The sequence below is a fragment of the Schistocerca gregaria genome, chromosome 1 (assembly GCF_023897955.1).
Source record: "Schistocerca gregaria isolate iqSchGreg1 chromosome 1, iqSchGreg1.2, whole genome shotgun sequence".
NCBI lineage: Eukaryota > Metazoa > Arthropoda > Insecta > Orthoptera > Acrididae > Schistocerca > Schistocerca gregaria.
Window position 1 is genome coordinate 1,070,493,755 of NC_064920.1, and position 22,045 is coordinate 1,070,515,799.

General features: G+C 42.0%; 1 protein-coding gene and 1 non-coding gene across 3 annotated transcripts in view; both read left to right on the forward strand.

Moving 5' to 3' along the window:
- LOC126281608 (protein kinase C, brain isozyme) overlaps positions 1–22,045 on the forward strand; it is a 1,181,175-nt gene that overhangs the window by 498,639 nt on the left and 660,491 nt on the right. The window lies entirely within an intron of this gene.
- On the forward strand, positions 6,180–6,254 carry Trnak-uuu (transfer RNA lysine (anticodon UUU)). Its single transcript has one exon. It is a non-coding gene; the product is annotated as a tRNA-Lys (tRNA).

Consider the following 22,045-nt stretch of genomic DNA (forward strand, 5'->3'; position numbering starts at 1 on the left):
AAATACTGTTTACTGGATAACCGGTTACAACACACTAAAGGTGCCATCATCAGATCTGAATGTAGCTGAACATTTTTAAACCATTTGGATATAATGATACATGAGGCAGACCAGCTGATATAAAACCATTGTCACAAAAATAAAAAAAAGGGACCGCCCCAATACGCACTGCAATTTTTTTTATAGATATATCGTATTATAAAATCCCCAAAAAGAGCGAATTTACAGAATGCTAATGCAGTGCTTTGGCTTTTTCGTGAAAAATTAAAGAAGGAAATATCTGGATGAGATTATCGTAAAGGGATGAAATTTCACAAGAAATTACTTCCGTGCTAGCCCATGTACTGGGCTTGTTCGTAACTGGACGACGTAGTGAGCCATTGAGAATTCTTTCTAGGTTTCTGTGACAGGAGCAAATAGTTCAGCTCTTGAATTAGAGCAAGTGCTGTAACTGGCAAAGTATTTAAGAGCCTTGTGGAGCGGTATCACCTATAGAGCTTGATATTACATCAGTAATGCGTGCTAATCAGAACTAAGCACCAAACATCGACAGGAAATGTTTACGATTAAATAAAAACATACAAGCACTTCCACACAGTGCCGTGAAGATACGGGACCACTTTCTTAATTGTCGAACGTCCCATTTTGATTGACAGTTATGTGCAGGTTAGACTCGTATAAACTTTAGCGATAGCGTTTTTGCAAGTAAGTCGAAAACAGTACAAGCCAACAAAGCTTGAGCAGCACTATGTGATGCGTAATGAAAAATATGTTTGCAATGATGGCTAGAGATACGCTTTCAGCTGTGAAACTGAAGAACCAGTGTGTGAATAGTACTTCTGCATGCTCGCGAAATACCACACCTGCCACTTTTCGAAGGCTTTAAATGTAAACAGGTTTGTGTGCATGGGTGTGAGTTGTAAGTACGTAGATGGTAACATTGTTTTCTGCACAGTAAATCACCTTCCATACATATTAAGGGCTGAATAAATGTACAAAAGCTAGATTTAAATAATTTTAAGTAACAAATCACCACAGATTTTCAGTAAAATGGAATGCAGACCTCCGCTAAAATTTGGCAATGTTCCCTTCTCTTCACGTATCTATAAGGGACCCTCAACGACGCGTCACTTTAATTTATTACATATTAATTGCATCTAGAACAACTACATCCACATCAGCATATTAGCCAGATTTAAGCTTGAAGATACGTTAGTTAATTTAAATGCTTCTCAAATTACTCTTAACTTAATTACAGAAAGCATTTTTCTTTCAAAATCATTTTAACTGTCTTCTTTAGTAGCTTGTGATGAACAGTACTGCTACGTACGTTCATGAATATTGGACCTGTTTCTGTGGAGCACGCAATTCTTATTCGATCGCTGGCGTTCCTTCAGGCGACACGCAATACGCATTGCGTCACCTGCAGCAGAACTCCTGAATGTTCTTCCGTTTCTCTCCTTTGTGTGCCGAACGTGCTGCTCGCAGATGGTAATATGGCAGCCGCGGACCGAGACGTAGGAGGAAGGAGTCGTCGATAGTAGGTTTCACAAATTGGCTCACGCGTTTATGCGTACCAAACTGAAATTATTGTCAAAGGCACAGTAACACACACATTCTCTGGCGAAGTGACCCGCACACGCAAACCGTCATTGTCCGGGACGGAATATGTGTGCCCAACTGTCTGTGTGCAGTGAAAGTGGGCGAAAATTTTCGAAATATTTGCGCACTTGGGCACTAGTGCGATGTTAACCTAGGGAATTGTGGGGAAACCGCGCAAAAACCACATCCCGACTTGATAATAAATTAATAAAACAATACATAGATTATTTTTGTTGTGGACGACCTATATACCAGGTGATCAAAAAGTCAGTATAAATTTGAAAATTTAATAAACCACGGAATAATGTAGTAGAGAGGCAAAAATTGACACACGTGCTTGGAATGACAGGTTTTTTTTTTTTTTTTTTTAGAACCACCCTATATTGCTAGACGCGTGAAAGATCTATTGTTCGCGTCGTTTGGTGATGCTCGTGTGCTCAGCCGCCACTTTCGTCATGCTTGGCCTCCCTGGTCTCCAGACCTCAGTCCGTGCGATAATTGGCTTTGCGGTTACCTGAAGTCGCAAGTGTATCGTGATCGACCGACATCTCTAGGGATGCTCAAGGATAATATCCGACGCCAATGCCTCACCATAACTCCGGACATGCTTTACAGTGCTGTTCGCAACATTATTCCTCGACTACCAGCTATTGTTGAGGAGTTCTGGTGGACATATTGAGCATTTCCTGTAAAGAACATCAGCTTTGGTTTATCTTGCTTTATTATGCTAATTATTGCTATTCTGATCAGATGAAGCGCCATCTGTCGGACATTTTTTGAACTTTTGAACGTTTGTATTTTTTCGGTTCTAATAAAACCCCATGACATTCCAAGCATGTGTACCAATTTATACCTCTCTATTTACGTTATTCCGTGATTTATTCAGTTTTCAAATTTATATTGACTTTTTGATCACCCGGTATAATATGAGCCAAAGATCAAAATGTATAGTAAGGTCGTCCGCAACAAAAATGATACATGTAGTCTATATATAATATATATATTTTTAGCTAATAGTATGAGGCTGTGTGAGAAGCTTTGTTCATTAGTTTCATAAATTTTGACTACATCGTCCACGGAGAGCAGCAACCTGATTCTATATTTAAAAATCAACAGTCCAGATCTCAATAATATTTCTTTATTAACCGGTTTCGGCTTATCTACAAGCCATCTTCCAACGACCGTGATATAACGAAAAATCCGAGGAGCCGCAATTATCAGCCATAGGGTGCCAAAAAAATTCTGAGTGTGGCTTGTACATAAGCCGGAACCGGTTAATAAAGAAATATTTTGCGATCTCCACTGGTCATTTTTAATTAAAAAAAGCTTTTGGACATCAGTTCTTTGGCGTACTCACACAGGTCAGAGTCAGTAAATATTGTAAAGTTGGAATTTTTACCTTTTATTCTTCTGGTAATTCTTTGCAAGGTCTATTACGGCGCCATTCCTTTTAGTAGTTATTCGCGTGTTAGCCATGTGCAGGTGAATCGCACACTACTGTTGCTCAGCTTTCTTGGTTCAGATCTGACATTGATTACAGTAACTGATTACGAATTAATTCGTAAACATGCGTATATTTCATACCGTCTGTTTTACATGTAGATTACACAAAATACAAAAACAATGTGTTTGAACCACTCACGTCCTTCACGTTATAACAGGACGAGAGACCGTCTCAAAAAGGCAAGAGAAAGTAATTGTAAGACTTCACTTATTCCTTTTTAGTCATGATTCTCTCACACTTTCATCGATAATACTGTTTTTCACATAGAATCGCATTTGTTTCCCTAATATAGTAAAATTTTTGTAAAAGGAAAAAGGGTCATTCTAAAAATATGTATCACCTAGTAAGTAACATCACAGATGGCCGGCGCACAGATCCTCTTCGTGTGGATTAGACCCGGGCAGGCGCACCTCCCCGTCTTGGTAGAGACGCTTTAACACGCACGGCAATCCGGGTAGGTCTGTAAGACGCTCTTCTGGTTATGGCATTCGCGTTGCTTTTCCTACTTCGCTCTCTTTAGTTTTGCAACGCCAAATATAGGTAACTGCAAGACAATATCCTTAACAAAGAGAGCAAAGTGGGCTGTATCCGATTATAAGATAGCCGGGCGCTACGGTCGCAGGTTCGAAACCTGCCTCGGGCATGGATGTAGGTGATGTTCTTAGGTTAGTTAGGTTTAAGTAGTTCTAATTCCAGGGGACTGATGACCTCAGATGTTATGTCCCATAGTGTTCAGAGCCATTTGAACCATTTTTGATTATAAGATAAAGGGGTAGGCCCTCAAATCGGGACGTGGCTTATCAGCATGCGCTTTCACCTGTAGCCAAAGTTTCTACTGTTACCTCAAAAAATCAGGCTACGATCATGAAACTTGACGATCGTGTCGTCCTTCGCTACACATTCAACCTTAAATACGACACATTTTCTATACGATGTACGACGTGGTGGACACAGCGGTTGTAAAAGTCTACATTTCGGCAGTCCAGGAAACGTTGCACCACGGAAACAGCTCCGTCGTCATTCATGCATGGCGCAGAATGGTTTCATTATCCGATAACAGTCTCACTGAGTACCATATCAGAACAACAGTGGGAAGAATAAAATTTGGTAACTCAAAAAAGCAGGAGCTGTAACCGCAACATGTGAAGAATGAGATGGGACACTATATTTACAGTGGAGCAAAAACACCCCCTTGGACAGCAAGGCTCTGAGCACCATGGGACTTAACATCTGAGGTCATCAGTCCCCTAGAACTTAGAACTACTTAAACCTACCTAACCTAAGGACATCACACACATCCATGTCCGAGGCAGGATTCGAATCTGCGACCGTAGCGGTCGCGCGGTTCCAAACTGAAGCGCCTAGAACCGCTCGGCCACACCGGCAGGTACTTGGACTGCTTCCCGCATCATTTAGTATTCACAGCATTCCATAACGCCGTTAGAAGTATCTTCGTGTGACAGTTTTTCACTTACGAACGTAATCTGTTAGCGCCACACTGTGGCAGTCTGGAAAAACACTCGGCATCACCTTGCCCGCTGATCTTTGGGTCTTTTGACTTTTTCGACAGTGATGAATATATACACACAAGTTTTCCGCTGGTTGCTTTGTTCCTTTTTCTCGGAGTAACACAGATAAACCCACCACTCGCCCACAGTGATTCGGCAGCCAACAAGACACCTGGATTGACAACATTTCATCTGCTGGGTCGATTCGGCGGGCTGTTTAAATGGGTGTGCGCATTCGCAGAACTGTCGGCGACTTTTGTCATGCTGTCTTGCCAGATATTGAAAACTTCCTGGATAATATTCGCTTTTTCGAATATTGGGTCGATTGTGATACGCCGATCTTAAAGTAGTTGGGCTTCCACTTACCTTGCGACTCCCGGTTCTTTACAGAGAGATGGCCTGATTCTTCGTACTTTGTCATTCAGACATGTTTGACCATACTGAAAACAACATCAGAAATTCCCTGCAGAGGTAGCGCCAGTTACAGAAGTTTTTGAGAGTAGCCGACCAACTACTAGGTCAAAATGGTTCAAATGGCTCTGAGCACTATGCGACTTAACTTCTGAGGTCATTAGTCTTCTAGAACTTAGAACTAATTAAACCTAACTAACCTAAGGACACCACACACATCCATGCCCGAGCCAGGATTCGAACCTGCGGCGGTAGCGGTCCCTCGGCTCCAGACTGTAGCGCCTAGAACGCCACGGCCACCCCGGCCGGCACTAGGTCATATGATAATGAACTGATGTACACTTCCTCCACCAACTCGCCATGGACAGCTATTGCTTTCGTTCCATTCAAGCGCAGAAAATGAGTTACCCCACAATACTTCACTTCCTCAGTGGGCTGTACCATTTGGTTTCGTATCATCTAGCGCCATGCTACGGAACTGTGTCGCGAGGAATGTACGAGGGTTATTCGGAAAGTACCGTTCAATAAGTCGCGAAGTGGAAACCACAGTGAAAATTCGTTGAAGCTTAGCACAGATATATGGTACAGTGTATGTAGTATGACTGTCGATCGCGTAACGTCGTTCTTGTCTGTTTTCTGCACAAAGTGAGCACATAATGATGCCTAGAACAATAATGTTTACCACCAAGCATGGCTGCCCGCTGCGAGGTTACGCCTAATTTCATGCAATCCCACACAGCGTACCTGTCAAGCATTTCCTTCTTCTGCCAGTTCTCGGCCGCACACTGCAGGGGTAATGAGGATGCCCCTGCAACATTTTGATCAACCACCAAACAGTCCAGACTTGGCTACTCACATGAACCGCTGGTTGTCAAGGCTTTTATACTTACATGAATATGGTGTCTGTTCTTTCGGATATGTCCGATAGAACAGACCATACTCTTATAAGTATATAGTTCCGGCAATACCGGACATTACCTCCTTCTGTGCGGATGCACACATGTTTCCCGAACTCTTACGGGACTTGGTAAGAATGTCTTCTATGAGTAATGAGTGTGTTGGTGTGTGACACTACGAATGTAGTGTGTGGACATACAAGGTGAGAATGTGGGACACGTGCGCGAGATAGTCCCTGCAGTCGCGCTATCCTCTGTGCCCTCGGTGGCTCAGATGGATAGAGCGTCTGCCATTTAAGCAGGAGATCCCGGGTTCGAGTCCCGGTCGAGGCGCACATTTTCACTTCTCCGCGTTGATGTGTGTCAACGCCAGTGAGCACCTGAAAGTATTAATATATAATTATAATTTCGTGAAGACTTTTGGCACAGACAACGAACTGCAGACCAGTGCAGAGAAATAGCGGAAAGCGCAGACTGCTGCCTTCTGTGGTTCAACGGTATTGGGAAGAAGGTACAGGGCTGCGGCAATTGTCTAAGTCGGTGCGGCGACTGTTTAGAGAAGTAGCTGGAATCTGCAGCAAACTGTTGCGAATAAAAAATTTTTGATTTCTCACTGTGGTTTCTATTTTGCGACCGATGGGACCGTACTTTCCGAAAGCGCCCTCGTATAGCAGGACAGTGTAAGCTAGCCTACTATATACGGTCGCAAAATGGAAACCACGGTGAAAATCAAAAACGATTCATTTGCAACAATTTGCTGCACCTTCCAGCCGGCCGTAGTGGTCGAGCGGTTCTAGGCGCTTCAGTCCGGAACCGCGCGATTGCTACTGTCCCAGGTTCGAATATTGCCTCGAACATGGATGTGCGTGATATCCCTGGGTTAGTTAGGTTTAAGTAGTTCTAAGTTCTAGGGGACTAATGACCTCGGATGTTAAGTGCCATAGTTCTCTGTCATTTGAACCAGTTTTTATTTTTTTATTTTTTATTTATTTTTTCCCCTCTAAGCAGTCGGCACCCGGACTTACATATTTGTCGTAGCGCTGACTACCGCTCCTAACTTACTTTTCTCTAACACTCCCTTGGGGTACTCCCAAACCTATTTTTCCATATTACGGTTTCGTCGCGTTCTGAACGACGTTTTGAGTTTTTTTTACAAACTCGACTTTAGGTTTGATTCATGTTGCTTATCTGCTATTATCTTTGTAGTTTGTCACTATTTCGACGTAAATTTATGCAATTTTTTTTCTTGATTGATTCGTCTGTGTTATAATGACTATAGTCCTTTGCATCAAAGATACTACTTTGCTGGTGCGAATCTCTCTCTGAGCTTGTTTTACGACGAGTTCCTGTTCATAATCTTTGTACCTGGACGTGCTAGGAAGTAGTACGTAATTTTAGCTGTACGCGTAATTGCACGTATTATAACCGTTGCACAACGACGCTAAATTACCAACAAATGAGGTAAATTTGAGAGTCTTCATTTATTTATAACACATCATATACTTGTCACCCATTGTCATCAGCCAAATTTCTGTTTAAATTTCTGTTTAAGCTTTTCATAATACGCAATTTAAAATGCGGCGTCAATTATCACTGATTGCTTACGCTGCTGCGAAAGAGGTATTGTATTTAGTCTCGCACGCCAGCGTAAGAAATAGAGAACCTGCGTTGCTATCTTTTTAAAGTCAAACTACTAAAATCAGTTAAGACTATTCAGGACGCCACTTCTTCTGTTCAACATAACTGCTACATCCCTCAGCCTGCCATAAGACTCGCATCTTGGCCTGCACTTGCTGTAATTTCCTTCTACCACAGGTACATGCTGCCATTTGCTGGGTGTTTCCGGTACTTCTAGAGCGACATTGTTACGAGAATTACAGCTAGATACAGAACTAAGTTCCGTTCTGAAAATTATTCGTTTGTTTTCTGGTATTGCGACGTGACGTAACTCACATTTCGATGCAATAAATTAGTTCCAGGTGCAGGTGAATTTTAAAATACTGTTTGCGTAAAACACACATAATTAGGCGTTTGTGTACCTTTGAGGTCGCATGCACGAGATTGATCAAATGAAAGCAAATATTTCAGTTGATTTGTACAATCAGAATACTTCAGTGACCAGTTATGTTCATTATTTTAGTGTATGTACTTTAATTTATTACATGTTTCAGTTAATTCATATGAACATCTGCCTCAACACAGTTTGGTCCGATTACATTTCATGTCGATGGCGGCATGAATATTCGAATGAACTGTTGCTGCTCTGAAGCTTTTATTTTATTAGCGATGGATCCCCGAGGTTTTATGCTCCACGAAATGCAAAAGAATATTTGAAAGCCCGCGAATCACGCGGGAGAAAAGGAGTATGGCTCTTTCAGAATTGCCCGTAAGCAACAACATGATAAACTACAATAAAGTCCAGAATGGCAGACATACTCTGCAAGCACGGAAAAGACTTGAAAAGAGAGAGAGGGTAGCCTTCTGCCGGTAGAAAGGCAGAACTACTGTGCAAGAAGCATTGGAGTCCAACAAAACCAGTCTCAGATAAACCTACCCGATTTTATGCAGTACGTCATTCGCCTAAGGTTACTGGGACAACGCAAAGATGCGATTGACAAATGTAAAGGACAGTCAATATTCGTGTGTAGTAAGTGCAACGTTTATCTGTCTTTAAAAAAGTGACGAATAAGGCTGCAGTGGGCTACATACAGGATGGTCAGTAATTGTCTGAAACGCCTGTAATGGTGTTCCAGGGGAGCTTGTGCTGAGAAATAATTGCTAAGGAAAGAAAAGATACATTGCGCAGTTTCAGAGTTATTTAGCGTTGAAGTTAGCCAATCTGGTCGTCGCATGCACAAATTCAAGCAACCAGCCAAAGACGGTGTCGCCAAACGTGTTCTTCGTTTGGTTTCCTCAAGCCGAACGAATATAGCTTTTGCTCACGGAGCTTACGTTTATCACTTCCCAAAAAAAAAGCACATTTTGACTGGTAATTAGCATTTGAGCAAGAGGTAACAGCTATCTGTGCATTACCGCATTTTAGCGCGTGCAAGTGTTTGCATTTGCGCACACAACGACCTGATTGGCTAACTTCCGTGCTACAGAACTCAGAAACTGCGCAACGTATCGAAATTTATTCTTTACAGTTATTTTCAGCACAACCTCCGCTACAACTCTTAAAAGCCTTTCAGACTGTTTCTGATTACCCCGTATAATGAACTTGCTGAGAGCCGTAAGGGCCTAAAGCACACTGTCATCAATTTCATCAATTTTTAGTTTATAGCATGTATGCATTCTTATGATGAACCAGCATTATCTGCATCTGTAGCCCCACACCGTTTAAATAAATGACGAAAAGATGTCTCTCCGATTTCTTCGATATCCATTTCAATTTCTTGGATATCCATTGCCGTAAGGGTCCAAAGCATAGCTTTGCTGCTCACTTATTGTCTAGAGTTGATAACATAATTTAGTGTGTACGTCTTGTACGTAGTAGTAATACTTGGTAATCGGAGGTGTATCGGCAGTTTTATCTGAACCTCAGACCAGAGAATTTGTTCAATGAAAGTGATGATGAGGATCATGAAGTTTTGGAATCGGTCAGAATTGAGTGTGTGCTCTTCATTAGCAATTTTTAAGAACATTTCTTGTGCAGAGTATTCCCATTCTAGTTTCACATTATTTATAAACTTTACAACTGTCAAAAGGCACTATTGTTACTTGTCCAACTATGGAAATTTTATGAATTACGGTTACAAATGAATAAGGTCTTCAATATTAATTGATATTTCATAACAAAGTGGGTACGTCATCTTTTGATAGGAAGTACGGGATGGCGAGACTTCGTTATAAGCGAGCTTACCCTTTTTTGCTATAAATTTGATTTTCTCAAAACTTTGTTTGTGGTCTTAGAGACCATGCTCGGTGCCTCAATTACTTAGTAATATATGCCACAATGTAGGTTTCATTTTTAAGTATGTAAATTCTGTCAGTGTGTCATCAAAATGTTAAATAAACAATCCTTTGATAAATTAAGTGTTATGAGTGTTCAATTTCTCAGATGTCTGTCGTTTCAAATATGCGACATATCCAGTTGTGCCTGACACATAACTTCCGTTAAATGTGACCCCTATGTACTCCATAACCCCTTATTAATAGTTAAAAATTAAGAGTTTTGATTTTTTCTTTTAAGTGAAGAAATACTAAGTTATTAAGGGATTAATAGAAGGAAAAATGCCTCGGAAGAATGCATGAGGAAGACAAACTATCAAGCAGATAAAACAAGATCTCAAATTGAAAGTTCCTGGCAGATTAAAACTATGTGCCGGGCCGAGACTCGAACTCGGGGCCTTTGCCTTTCGCGGGCAAGTGCTCTACAAACTGAGCTACCCAAGCACGACTCACGCACAGTCCTCACAGCTTTAATTCTGCCAGTACCTCGTCTCCTACCTTCCAAACTTTACAGAAGTTTTCTATCAGCGCACACTCCGCTACAGAGTGAAAATCTCATTCTGGAAACATCCCCCAGGCTATGGCTAAGCCGTGTCTCCGCAATACCCTTTCTTTCAGGAGTGCTAGTTGTGCAAGGTTCGCAGGAGAGCTTCTGGGCAGTAGTCCTGCCGCAGTGTGCCGTCCTTAATCATTTGGAAGTGTATTCAACTCGGCTTTGGAAGTGCGCAGGTCGTAATGAGACTCCTGGCTGGGAACTGAACTGAACTGAACTGAACTGGACTTGCCTGAGACTTTACGCATCACACCATGATGAGACGCCCGCCACTGGACTGTGCTGGTCTCTCCTCAGACCCTCCGCCTCACGCCATTATGAGATGGGGCGCCGCATCGCGGCATTAGCCGAGATGGCTTCCAGGCCGAGGCTCGGAGCGGCCAGACACTTTGAGAGCCCCGCCCATATCCCGGATTGGCTGCCCGCTGCCGGCCCACTGCAAACAGCTCCGCGCGGGGACTCCCCGTCTCCATTGTCGGCGATTCCCGGCCGTTGGCGGAGGCTGCGCTTCTCACACCGCTCAGCTTGTGCGCTGCTCTTCGTGGACACGTGCCGGCTTACCCCCACCAAGCGCTCTTGTCGCTGCCGTGCATCCACTCGCAATCCTTCACACACTCGCACACTTATTTGCTCTCTGCTTCCGGGACATCGTAATACTCCATACCTATGGTGCTTTGCCGAGTGGTTTGGATCTACATCTACAGCTGTATTCTGCAAACCAAAGTCAGGTGCATGACAGGATGTACTTACCACATATTAAGATTTCTTACCTTTCCATTCGTGCATGGAGCGCGGGAAAATGAATAAATTACTCCGCGCGTAGAAACATTCAAGCCGAGTGTGGTGTGCGTGTTGTAAGACCTTCAGTACACACGCCCTCAGATTATTTGACTTGTCGCTCTAACGAAGTAGGCGAGTGTCAGCAATGTGTCTCGTGGTCTTATCGTGGCGTGTTTATCTTCTGCCGCTAGGTCAGACGATAGAAATGCCACTTGCACGCTTAGAGTAGCAGATTGATGACCAACTTTAAACAGAACTTTATTAATTTTCACACACATTTATTGAAATAATAACAAGCAAAAAAATTACTGAACTGGGTTGTGGATGCTATTTACAATTGACAATCTGAATTTCCTTTGGTATTGGTACGTTAATCTTATTCTCACTTATATCTCTGATACTTGACAAAAGTGTCTATACATTTACCTTCATGGCTGTGTACAGGAATATGGTAATCTTATTGGGCGCAGACTGAAACTTGACTATAGACTGGTACAGACTAATGCAGACTGGTGCAGACAAATGCAGACTGACTAATCGGAGGTCTGTACACTCATTACAGTACCCCGCGCGTTCATGTGTATCACTGCGCGAGTGTGAGCGCGAGAAGAAAAGGTTCTACGTTAGCAGCAATCTCATTGGCTGCGTTACATATCGGATCGGCGGAAGCAGAATTTGGTCCGTCTCTATGGCAGCGCCATCTCGGAGTGCGGAGACGGACGAGCGCTGCGCCTACACTGTTGTGCTTAGCGAGGCGCGATCTAGTGGGAAAGTTGTGAACGCGCTGACTACGCGGAACTCTGTACACAACACCGAGTAACATGGTCTTCGTAGTCTTCAGGAGAGCAATACCAGAAGACTGTACTATATTAAGTGGTTCCTAATTTAATATTATTGCTTGAAACTTTTTAATTGATCTTTCGTAGGGTAGTTGATGTCTATCTTCAAAAGTTTGCCATTACAGGTATGTCAGCATGTCAGTGGCGCTCTCCGGTGGATCACGTCTTGATAATTTATGCTGCCCTTGCTTGTACTCTTTCAGTATTGCCTCCATTAGTTCTATTTGATGTAGGTTCCACACATTTAAGCAATATTTTAGGGTGGGTCAAGAGTGTTCTGTAAGCAATTTTCTTTGTAGATGCTATGTCCTAGCAATGAACCGATCTCTGCAATCTATTTTACCCACGATTGGCTTATGTGGTGGTTCTGTTTCATCCTTACGACGCACTCAATCGACATTATCGTATTTCTGTGTGCCTTTCCAGTGATTGCATCTTTCAGTTTAGCGAACTGCTACCTTCAATTGCATATACCAGGCTGTAATTATTAGTTGAGCTGCGATTGACAGTTCTGCCAGGAACGCTAATGAATTTGGCTGTGAGGATCAAACATAGAAAGTCATTTTATAACGTAAGGAACTTCTATTATTGTGTTCGTTGTATGAGTATCTATTACCAAAAATGGATCATTAATTGCAAATAAATGGACTCTATGCCACTCTGCTCTTAAATGGGGCATTCCACACTGAGTCCAAAGGAAGCTACGCGATTCCGCCGCGGATCGTTCTTGAAATACAGCACGATACTAAATCACGACGACTCCCGAGCGATTGATAGGACAGCAAGATTCGAATCTAACCAGACGGCAGCAACCGCTGCCACCTCGCAACCCAGTTGTTGGTGAGCAAAGATTTTTTTTACTTGTTTTTCCATCGGTTTGATGTTCGACGAACTATCACAAATTAATTAATCAATGACCACAGCTAATCAGATGACCCTTAGTAACAATTAATAATAACTAAAATTTATATCCGGTACGATGTGTGAGTATTCCCGATTCTCACATACTCACATCCTCGCTTCCTTTTTCTACTTCCTCCTTCCTGTATTTCGTACTGCTGCAGTCGCCACATTGTCCCATTTTCTTGCCACACTGCTACATTAATTTAAAATCTTAATACCGTATAAAATTTGAAATATTGAATGAAACTTGTAATCTTACCTTCCCACACATTACCACTAAAATTCTGTCTCTGCATAAATTTTAGAAGCCTCGAGGGACGTAAGATTTACAGAAGAAATACTTTTTACTTACCTTCATTTTCTCCTGTTGTTGGCTCCAGTTTCTGCGTCTAGGTGTACATTCTTGTTGCTGTAATTTAGATTTAACGTTGCGGGGTCGTGATGACTAAATAACTGATGATTTGCCTGTACTATTCTTGAATTTTATTCTTTCACATTTTTCAATATCACATCGTTTTTACAATTTCCACTTAATATTCCAAATTACATTGTTAATGTCGATCACGTCAATACGTCTGTCTCCCTCAGAGGCATGCCACTGCTACTTACATTCTGCGGTACTCACAATATCCCAAAGAGTTTACAAAGTAACAAAGTTTACATATTTTCTTGACAAAAGAAGAATCATCACCAAGATATAACATTATTTTATAAATGAATCCAGAAATAAATTTAATAATTAGCGTTAGATTGTGCAATTAATAATCGGAATTTTAAGTATAGCAGATATTAAGTATACCAGAAGTCTGTGCAGGCTTACTCCTTGTATTACAGCCATTTGAAATGCGTTGATCATTCGCTGTTTGATTTCCTTCACGTTGCTCAGCTTATTTCGTAATCTTTTTCTCCATCTCTCCAAAACATTTTGTTAGTCCGTACGCACTGCATATCAATTTTTTGAAAATATTTACATAAGATTTTTTTTTCTTTCTTTTCCAGGTAAGGAAACTGCCGGTGTACCTCTTAAGGACCGATGTTACACATTCGCCAACTACCCTCTCTGTAAGTTTAGACATTACTGCAAATTTCTTGCGACTATAGTCGACGCTGTTCTCTTTTTAATTATCATTCAAAAGATTGATCATTAGCGCCATTTTTCATTGATTAATCTGTTTATTATGTTGGCAACTACATCGTTCTGCATTCGATCTCCGCTAAAAAAAAGCTAAATAAGACGCCATAGCTCACTCTAAATGGGTGTCAAGTTAGACACGTGGTTGCATTATCACATTTAGGGAAAGTTATTGTGACTGGTAATATAATTTACCAATTCTCATGAGTACCGAGGTGTATATTCTCTTAAAGTAACCTAATATTCGTCAACTACAGTGCATTAGTTTCTCTTGTATGACAGCGACAACATATATTGTAAAATTCCCAGATTTTGACGAAGTTTCGGCAACATGTGGGCCCGCATACACTGCAGAAATTTCTCTGGGAAGCCCTTACAGAACCCGATCTCTCCCCATGGGATTTCTAGATTTTTTGAGCCCTGAAGAAAGACATTTGTGGCTTTCGATTTGCTTCGGACGAAGACGCGCAAGCCGGTCGGAGTGGCCGAGCGGTTCTAGGCGCTACAGTCTGAAACCGCGCGACTGCTACGGTCGCAGGTTCGAATCCTGCCTCGGGCATGGATGTGTGTGATGTACTTAGGTTAGTTAGGTTTAAGTAGTTCTCAGTTCTAGGGGACTGATGACCTCGGAAGTTAAGTCCCATAGTGCTCAGAGCCATTTGAACCATTTTTTGAAGACGCGCACACCAGGGTACAATCACGATTCCGTAGCAATAGCAAACTTTTCTCCGTGAATGCATTGACCATTTTGTCCCACATTGGGATAAATGTGTTAATAGCTCTGGCGATTAATTTTTGACTCGTTTCCATATGAGTGACCCTTAAATAATATGATATGGCCGGTTTTTATTTTGCTAGTATCTTCACATCTAAATTAGACATAAAAATGTAGGAGCTATGTACAGTGTTACAAGAAAGGAGCAGGGAATATACGGTTACAGTGTTTAACTCGTCAGGTGTTGCACAATGAAATACTGAGTCATTGAAACTATTCCGTGTTCTGTGATGCAGGATACCCTATAGGACAACAATGTATGCACAGTTACATAATTAAATTTGTCATATGAAAACCAAAATACACAAAATGCCTGGAAAAATAATATTCTGTTAATTTACGGTAGTATAAGCTGTCCCCAAATGATGATTATAAAATGTTGGGAGAGTATACGACAAAATAGAATAATTATTCTAATGAGCATGCTGGTAATTGATAATGGAAAGCTACACATTGTTAAATTACTTCGTAATTTATTAAATAAAATGCAAGGTAGAAAGGGACAGAGGAAAATGTTGCACCATCGGTGAGTTCACATCCGTAATTACAAAACATTTCAATAAATAAAGGACAGGAAGGGAACGTTGCACCATCGATCAGTTCACGGCAGCCATGAGGGGTCGCTTCTTTAGGCGAGTTTGATCTTTTTGCTGACCTCAGTCTCTGATGTGCTGTAAACTCACCGACAATGCAACATTTCGTCTTTCTCTCTTTCTACCTTGCATTTTATTCGTTAAATTAATGTGTAATTTACTAATGTGCGCCTTTCCATCATTATTTAACAGTCTGCCCTTTAGAATAATTGTTTCCTCTTCTGATGTTTTATCTTAAGTTGTGGAACGCTTGTACTACCTTCGGTAAAACTGACAACATCCTCTTTTTAGCGAATTTTGTTTACTTTTAATTAGTACGATAAACTTAATTACGTAATTTCGCATACAGTGGTGTTATCTAGCAGATTTACATTTTCATGTATATTAAATAGCAGCGTCATATACCATACAATTATATTAATGACTCAGTACATCCACATTATGTGACTAGTCACGCAGTGTAATCATATTTTAGCGGCATGTTCTCTGTTTCTATCTTCTTCTAGATTGTACATATTGTAAGCAGGAAGGACATTTTATGAACAATTTTTTTCTGTTTTAGAGCAGAAAATGATACGTACACAATCGAAACCGGTCGTAATATTTAATAAATAGCAATGTAGACAAATAAAATTTAATAATGAAATACAAATATGGCGTCTTGAACATAATTGACCGTGTCAAGTCTCTTAAAAATGGTGGTCCTTTTACTTGGATATCCTGAAGACGAGTCATTCAGATGCAAGTCGCAGACAAATTGCAAGAAACACTGCGCTAGGGACAATATTTAGAATCTGAATCGAAGCAAATACTTCGTATACCATGCCATTTCAGATCAGCCTCTTCGAAAGCTAGATCCGCTCACGGACAAGAAGCGAATGACGAATGTTAGCTTCGAAGACTATATCTATTCCACAGAAATCAACATACCGATGATGGCAATGTTAAACTTGGTGGCCAAAAGTAAGGAGATATTATATTAATAGCAGCTAGCTGCTCTTCCAGGAGCCCTCAAAATTGAGAAAAGACTTCGAGACATGGTTTCACAGTTTCAAAGAGAATACTCCAGTCAGCGTTATCAAAAGGTTTCTCTCAATATAAAAATGTAATAACCTTTATCTTGCTTCAAGATGTGTCGTAGCGCCAGTTTACTTTTCTGTTCTTCTGTGAATAATTTTTGTCGGTGTTTTCAACCATGACTTACGCAACTGATGATACTACAGAGGGGTCCAAAAAATGTATCCACTGTTTAAAAGTCCATAACTTGCAAACTAATTGACGGAGTTGACTCATTTTTGGTGAAAGTGTAGCTTAAAGTCCAACTTAAAGATATCACTGTAAGTGAAACTTTGTGGCAGATTAAAACTGTGTGCCCGACCGAGACTCGAACTCCGGACCTTTGCCTTTCGCAGGCCAGTGCTCTACCATCTGAGCTACCGAAGCAGACTCACGCCCGGCCCTCACAGCTTTGCTTCTGCCAGTATCTCGTCTCCTACTTTCCAAACTTTACAGAAGCTCTCCTGCGAAAGATCCCGAGTTGGAGTCTCGGTCGGGCACACAGTTTTAATCTGCCAGGAAGTTTCATATCAGCGCACACTCCGCTGCAGAGTGAAAATCTCATTCTGGATCACTGTAGGTGTTCGAAATAGTCACTATTAACATCGACACACAAACGATGCAGCCGAACTGCAGCACAAACTACTGACTGCAACGTGTTCAGTTGGATATTTGCACATCAATGTACGATGGGCTCTCGAAGTTCATCCAATGCGCGTGACTTTTGTCGATAAACGACCTCCTGTAGTGTTCCACAAAGGTAAAAGTCCAGAGGAGTTACGTCTGGGAAACGTGGTGGATACTGCACAGCACCTATACGGCGTATCCATCTTCCTGCTGGATTTTCGTCGAGATACGGCCTAACACGATTTTGGTAGTGGGCTGGGGCACCATCTTATTGAAAGTAAACTCTTCTGTCTCCATACAAGTCTCGGTTGGCAGGTAAAATGGATGTCTGAAGCCTCTGATGGTACACCTCACCGGTAACTGTGCCGACAAGGAAGAATGGCCCAATCAAGCCCTGATAAGACAACCCACACCACACATTTACTCCTGGAAAATTCACTGCTTTGTCTACATCAATGTTCGGGTTTTCGGCGGCCCAATAGATGCAATTGTGGCGATTTACTGTACGACTGAGTTTGAACTGTGCCTCATCAGACCACACAGTCATCTCTGCAAACTCTTCATCGTTGCGCAGCATGTTAGTAAACCACTCGCTGTACTCCATTCTACGATCTGGGTCGTCCTCGTTCATTGCATGTAGCAATCTTAAGATGTAGCACTTCCACTTTGCTGTCTCCAAATTCGCCGAACACTTGAGCGACTCACTCCAGTTTCACAGGCACACTGTCTCAAAGGCACACTGTCTCACAGACTTCTGTGGTGAGCGAATGAATTGTTGTAACACACGACGGAGCTGGACTTGTTACTGTTACAGGTCGTCTAGATCGTTGTTTGTGTAAATCTTTAACACAGCCTTCGGCATCAAATTTGTCTCGAATGCGACGAATCGTTAAACGTGTCGGTGACTCTGTTTGATACTCATTTCGCCATTGCCGTTGAACCTCATTAATGTTTTCGTACTTAAAGTACCACTTCAAAAGTGACTCCCTTTCATCCAATGTAAGCCATGTTTACTCAAGTAACTAGGTGAAACTAAGAACGAAACACTATTTGGCGACTCTCATCAGGCAAAACAAAACAACGCAATACAACGCTTGTGTGGTGATTGCCGGAACTACAAACTGTTGCACTACCAAAGATAAGAAAACTCCGTCCATTATTTTTCGAGTTATGGACTTTTAAATAGTGGATAATACTTTTGGGCCCCTCTGTATAATAAACACATCTGTCGGTAGTGGTGATTATGTGGAAAAATGACACAACATAGGTGGAATATTGGTGTATTTAACTATGTTGATGTTGTTGTTTCTATGTCTGCTTGCGATTTCCGTGAAAATAAATGAGTGGCATTAGTTTCAGAATGACCCTCATAGTTCTTAACGTAAAATATCTAAAGATGGATGTTAATACTTCAAAACTGGTAACATTATTGATGCATGACATCGTGGAAGAGGTGGAAATTTGTTTACAGCAACGAGGGAAGTGTTTCCGTTCGGTTTGCGCTGGAGTGCGCGATGGAGCGTGTGGACTCCGCCGAGATGGCGTTCCGCCGCACTTACTTAGCGGAGGCCAACTCGCGATATTTAATTAGGCCGGCCTAAGTGATTGCTTATTAGCTCGGCAGCGCCACAGGCGAGAGTAACGGACGACGGGGGGAGGAAGTGCGGCCGCCCCTAAACATCTGCTCGGGGTGGCGCTTCCGCAGAAATGCACGTCGAGGCCTGTTCGTGAAGCGCACCGGCGCGACGGACGCACACGTGGGGAAACTGCCTAGCCGCTAATAGGTGCCTGCGTTGTTAATCGTTGTCAGTCAAACTGAAGTTGTTCTCCCTCACAGGGAAGCTCCACACAATAAGGTGATACGACTGTTCGTGAGCTGCAACGTACGATCCACGTCTACGTCAACGTATTGTACGACGTGACGCAGGAGGAATGGTCAATATTCAGCGATATGACAGGAACGATCATTAGAACCAAAAAAGCATAGTAAACATTGGCTATAAAATGCATAGTAGGCTGAAGTTCAAGACATTAGTCAGGAAGAATCAATACGCAAAGAAGTGGGACACGGAAGTTCTAAGGAATGACGAGATGCGTTTGGAGTTCTCTAATGCTATAGATACAGCAATAAGGAATAGCGCAGTAGGCAGCACAGTTGAAGAGGAATGGACAGCTCTAAAAAGGCCATCACAGAAGTTGGGAAGGAAAACATAGGTACAAAGAAGGTAGCTGCAAAGAAACCATGGGTAACAGAAGAAATACTTCAGTTGATTGATGAAAGGAGGAAGTACAAACATTTTCCGGTAAAATCAGGAATACAGAAATACAAGTCGTTGAGGAATGAAATAAATAGGAAGTGCAGGGACGCTAAGACGAAATGGCTGCAGGAAAAATGTGAAGACATCGAAAAAGATATTATTGTCGGAAGGACAGACTCAGCATACAGGAAAGTCAAAACAACCTTTGGTGACATTAAAAGCAACGGTGGTAATATTAAGAGTGCAACGGGAATTCCACTGTTAAATGCGGAGGAGAGAGCAGATACGTGGAAAGAATACACTGAAAGCCTCTACGAGGGGGAAGATTTGTCTGATGTGATAGAAGAAGAAATAGGAGTCGATTTAGAAGAGACAGGGGATCCAGTATTAGAATCGGAATTTAAAAGAGCTTTGGAGGACTTACGGTTAAATGAGGCAGAAGGGATAGATAACATTCCATCAGAATTACTAAAATCATTAGGGTAAGTGGCAACAAAACGACTATTCACGTTGGTGTGTAGATTATATGAGTCTGGCGACATACCATCTGATTTTCGGAAAAGCATCATCCACACAATTCCGAAGACGGCAAGAGCTGACATGTGCGAGGATTATCGCACAATCAGCTTAAGAGCTCATGCATCGAAGCTACTTACAAGAATAATACACAGAAGAATGGAAAAGAAAATTGAGAATGCGCTTGGTGACGATCAGTTCGGCTTTAGGAAAAGTAAAGGCACGAGAGAGGCAATTCTGAGGTTACGGCTAATAATGGAAGCAAGGCTAAAGAAAAATCAAGACACGTTCGTAGGATTTGTCGACCTGGAAAAAGTGTTCGACAATATAAAATGGTGCAAGCTGTTCGAGATTCTGAAAAAAGTAGGGGCAAGTTATAGGGAGAGACGGGTCATATACGATATGTACAACCACCAAGAGGGAATAATAAGAGTGGACGATCAAGAACGAAGTGCTCGTATTAAGAAGGGAGTAAGACAAGGCTGTAGCCTTTCGCCCCTACTCTTCAATCTGTACATCGAAGAAGCAATGATGGAAATAAAAGAAAGTGTCAGGAGTGGAATTAAAATGCAAGGTGAAAGGATATGAATGATACGATTCGCTGATGACATTGCTATCCTGAGTGAAAGTGAAGAAGAATTAAATGATCTGGTGAACGGAATGAACAGTCTAATGAGTGCACAGTATGGTTTGAGAGTAAATCGGAGAAAGACGTAGGTAAAGAGAAGTAGTATAAACGAGAACAGCGAGAAACTTTACATCAGGATTGATGGTCACGAAGTCAATGAAGTTAAGGAATTCTGCTACCTAGGCAGTAAACTAACCAATGACGGACGGAGCAAGGAGGACATCAAAAGCAGACTCGCTATGGCAAAAGAAGTCTACTAATATCAAATACCGGCCTTAATTTGAGGAAGAAATTTCTGAGGATGTACGTCTGGAGTACAGCACTGTATGGTAGTGAAACATGGACTGTGGGAAAACCGGAACAAAAGAGAATCGAAGCATTTGAGATGTGGTGGTATAGACGAATGTCTAAAATTAGGTGGACTGATAAAGGTAAGGAATGAGATGATTCTACGCAGAATCGGAGAGGAAAGGAATATGTGGAAAACACTGATAAGGAGAAGGGACAGGATGACATCTGCTAAGACATGAGGGAATGACTTCCTTGGTACTAGAGGGAGCTGTAGAGGGCAAGAACTGTAGAGGAAAACAGAGATTGGAATGCGGCAAGCAAATAATTGAGGACGTAGGTTGCAAGTGCTACTCTGAGATGAAGAGGTTAGCACAGGAAAGGAATTAAGGCGGGCCGCATCAAACCAGTCAGTAGACTGATGACAAAAAAATAAAAAAATATTGAGACGAATCTCTTCCACTGCAAGGCCTTTGCGTTCGATATTTTGGGAAGGGACAGTATGGACCAAAATAACAAAAGCAATTGTTTCGTGAACAGTGGCTCTAAAAACACACCTTAAAACGAGTGAACCCTTGTCCAGCATAAGAGGTACATCTACATATACATCTATGTGATTACTCTGCTATTCACAATAAAGTGCCTGGCAGAGGGTTCAATGAACCACCTTCAAGCTGCCTCTCTACCGTTCCATTCTCGAACAGCACGCGGGAAAAACGGGCACTTAAATTTTTCTGTGCGAACCCTGATTTCACTTATTTTATCGTGATGATCATTTCTCCCTATGTAGGTGGGTGCCAGCAGAATGTTTTCGCAATCGGAGGAGAAAACTGGTGAGGGAAATTTAATAAGAAGATCCCGTCGCAACGAAAATCGCCTTTGTTTTAATGATTGCCACTCCAATTCACGTATCACGTCTGTGACACTATAATACGAAACGAGTTACCCTTCTTTGTACTTTTTCGATGTCATCAGTCAGTCCCACCTGATGCGGATCCCACACCGCACTCCAATACTCCAGAATAGGGCGGACAAGCGTGGTGTAAGCAGTCTCTTTAGTAGATCTGCCGGCCGCGGTGGTCTCGCGGTTCTAGGCGCGCAGTCCGGAACCGTGCGACTGCTACGGTCGCAGGTTCGAATCCTGCCTCGGGCATGGATGTGTGTGATGTCCTTAGGTTAGTTAGGTTTAAGTAGTTCTAAGTTCTAGGGGACTTACGACCACAGC